Source organism: Palaemon carinicauda, chromosome 12, assembly GCF_036898095.1.
Source record: "Palaemon carinicauda isolate YSFRI2023 chromosome 12, ASM3689809v2, whole genome shotgun sequence".
NCBI classification, from domain to species: Eukaryota; Metazoa; Arthropoda; class Malacostraca; order Decapoda; family Palaemonidae; genus Palaemon; species Palaemon carinicauda.
In genome coordinates this window covers 7,213,110-7,217,189 of record NC_090736.1, presented here as the reverse complement: position 1 = coordinate 7,217,189, position 4,080 = coordinate 7,213,110, and positions in this window count along the sequence as shown.

The window sequence follows — 4,080 nt, the reverse complement described above, 5'->3', positions numbered from 1 at the left end:
GTTCCATGAAATTCATATATATGAAACGTCTACATGAATAAACCTGATCTTCCTGAAAGAGCCCCAGATTTTGAAATTCAATGGCAATCGATTTTCCATATGAATTTTTTTTTTTTTTTTTTTTTTTTTTTTTTTTTTTTTTTTTTTTTTTTTTTTTTTTTTTTGCTAAATTAATTTTAGAGCCGTCTTCTTGTCTTGCTAACCGTACTTATAGGAATATTTTCCCTTGTTGGAGCCCTTGGGCTAATAGCATCTTTCTTTCCCACTTAGAGTTGTAGCTCAGATAATAATAATAATAACAATAATAATAATAATAATAATAATGTACCCCAGCCGTCAAACAAATGACGTCTAAATAATTAGATAGATATACAAGCACACGCATACGTACACACAGACGCGACCCTCAAACTCCCCCCCCCCCCCCCCCCTTTCCTAACTACAACCCGCTGGTTCGGTAATTTGTGGAAGACTGTGGTTTACGAGTGTGTACTGTACGTTCACTCATATGAAATAGTGGATCCCGGGTTAGAGAGATTCCCATTTCACTCCTTTCTGGACGACAGGTGTCTGAGAACGCGAATCCGGTCAATAATTCAACTATAGGTTTTGCGCTCCCAGACACCTGGTGTCCAGAAAGGGGTGAAATGGAAATCTTTCTCGTCCCCCGAGCAAAGGGATGGCGAAATTTAGATAGGCCTAATCAGTTCCAATGCAGAAAGATCATCGACAACAAAACCATAACTACTTGCGAGCCTAAATACCGAAATACTTACCATGCAAGAGACTCGAACTCCATTCTTATGGTGGCCTATGTAGTAATGTCCCTGACTGGTGATCGCCAGACTGTGGCTCGAGCCCCGCTCAAACTTGTTAGTTTCTTTGGTTGCTGCAACCTCACCATCCTTGTGAGGTAAGGATATGGGGTTGGGGGGAGTCTATAGGTCTATCTGTTGAGTCATCAGCAACCATTGCTGGCCCTCCTTGATCCTAGCATGGGTAGAGAGGGGGTTTGGGGGAGCTTTTAGGTCTATCTGCTGAGATATCAACACCCATTGCCTGGCCCTCCTTGATCGTAGCTAGGGTGGAGAAGGGGTTTGGGGAAGCCTAGGCTATAGGTCTATCTGTTAAGTCATCAGCCCTCATTGCCTGGCCTTCCTTGGTCCTAGCTTGGGTAGAGGAGGGACTTGGGCGCTGATCATATGTAGATATGGCCAGTCTCTAGGACCTTGTCAGTGTCCCTTGCATCAGCCATTCATGAGTGGCCTTTAAACCTTTAACCCAAAATCCCAAACCGGCACTTGATCATTTCCCGCTTTTGAAGACCATTCTCGTGGCACAGTGTCCTACCTAGTAACACAGAATATGCTGGTATCTTCATCCCAACATGAAGGTGAACCATAACGTCTCTTGGAGCATACGTGACAGTTTTCGCCATCTTTTATCCTTCCATACTTTTTGACGTTTATGCCTACATCAGTAAATATATTAATTCTGCGGAATTATCTTACTGTTTAAAGCAGGGCTGGGGAGTCGGGACTCTGAACATCCGACTCCGACACCGACTCTGACTCCTATAATTTTTTTAGAACTGACTCCGACTCCGACTCCAACTCCGACTCCGACTCGGACTCCTATTTAAAAGAAATAAGGCTATGCCTTCATTTCTTCGATATATATTTCCTATAAAACGGTTTTTATTTGCTCATCTGAATAACAGGGCATGACTAATATTCATTATCATGGGAATTGGATACATAACGATACAGCCTACTAGCCTAGTAAGTAATTGTTTTATTAAAAACATTTTACATAATTACTTGGATTGAGCTTTTCCTAGGCTACACGAAACTGTAATCAAAACAATCGTCATTTCACGATGTTTACATATAAATAATGACTTAATTCTAAGATTATTCATATAAGTGATGCATAAAACTATGAATCAGTAACAACTCCTACCTTTTAAATGGCTAATGGTGATTAAATGAAGAGTTAATCATGAAATAAACTTTAATGTCCATTGTCCAGAGAGAACAGCTGATCGCATGTATAATATTATGGTTTTGGTTTGGCTTATGGACGAGAGATGGCAGGAGCTATATGTGTTTCCCAGTGACTGCCTTTATTCGAGAGGGTGTTAAAGGAAACGGCGGATAATATGAAACGTTTTTTGAGCGACTTTGATAAAATGTGACTTAGGATACCAAAAGAGAATATTTCTCCAGCGCAAAAACTTCATTTTTGAGGAGTCGGAGTCGGAGTCGGTGGAATTTTACCGACTCCGACTCCGACTCCTCTAGTCCATAAATTGACCTCGACTCCGACTCCGACTCCTCTAGTCCATAAATTGACCTCGACTCCGACTCCGACTCCTCTAGTCCATAAATTGGCCTCGACTCCGACTCCGACTCCTCTAGTCCATAAATTGGCCTCGACTCCGACTCCGACTCCTCTAGTCCATAAATTGGCCTCGACTCCGACTCCGACTCCTCTAGTCCATAAATTGGCCTCGACTCCGACTCCGACTCCTCTAGTCCATAAATTGGCCTCGACTCCGACTCCGACTCCTCTAGTCCATAAATTGGCCTCGACTCCGACTCCGACTCCTCTAGTCCATAAATTGGCCTCGACTCCGACTCCGACTCCTCTAGTCCATAAATTGGCCTCGACTCCGACTCCGACTCCACAGCCCTGGTTTAAAGGCTTGAAAGTTCACTCACGAATGACAGAGGGATAGGACAGTGACAATGCCATAGCAGGACAATGCCCTAGAGACTGACCATATATACATATGATCAGCGCTCAAGCCCATCTCCATCCAAGCTAGGACCAGGGAGAGCCAGGCAATGGATGTTGATGACTCAAACCACCCCCAATACTTAGCTCACAAGGATACTGAGGTTGAAGACACAACAAGAAACTATCGAGCTTGAGCGAGTCTCGAACCCGAGTCCTGCAGAATGCCAGTTAGGGACGTTTCCAATAGGTCACGACAACCCTGATCTTGACTTGAGAGGACGTTGAAAATAGTGAAAGAAATATAAAATATCCTTTGAATTGGTTATCTTCGTCAAACCTTTATGATTTTCGTCCTCACTATGAGGCATTTTGGAAAATATATGTTAATTTTTGTCATAGTTGAAGGGTTCCTGTTTAATTATTAAAGCGAGAAGATTTTAAAGCTTTGACTGTATTTCAAAAAGGAGTTTCTTAGTTTTCAAGTTAATGAGACTTCCCCATTTAGTGACATCTTGCTTATTGATTTTATAACAATCTATTCTCCTCTCGGATATAACTAATGAATGTTTTTTGAAAAGAGAGAGAGAGAGAGAGAGAGAGAGAGAGAGAGAGAGAGAGAGAGAGAGAGAGAGAGAGAGAGAGAATATACCCAAACTATCTTATGAATAGTTTAATCACCTTATCGGGGCCCTTCCGTTTAAAAGTTTAAAGGCCGCTCATGAATGGCAGAGGCAAGGGACAGTGACATTGCCCTATCAATCAGAAAAAATGACCTAGAGATAGACTATTTATACATATGATCTGCGCTCAAGCCCCCTCTCCACCCAAGCTAGGACCAAGGAGGGCCAGGAAATTGCTGCTGATGACTCAGCAGGTAGGCCTATAGAATATGCTCACAAAATGGTGAAGTTGCAGTGACCAACTGAACTAACGAGTTTGAGCGGGAATCAAACGCTAGTCTGGCAATCAGCAGTCAGGGACGTTACTACATAGCCTAGGCCACTATAACTGAGCAAAAGAGACTGTCTTTTAGTTTGCATCAATTTTTCTAGGCCTACCCTACCTGCAACCCTGTTTTGGGCCTTCGATAAAAAAAAAAAGAAAAAAAAAAAAAAAAAAAAAAAAAAAAAAAAATTTCTAGGACCGAAGAGGACCCGTGTTTGGGGAGTCCTCGTCTGCTTTGCGGCGCCCTTTGACTGAACTTCTGACTCCGGCCTCGACTGAACCTCTGCCTCCTTCCTCGGTCGTCATGCTACCGTCATCCCATCATGATCCTGTCACGTCCTTCATGTTTTAATGTGATCTGACTCCTTCGCGAGCATATCCTATTTACGGGCT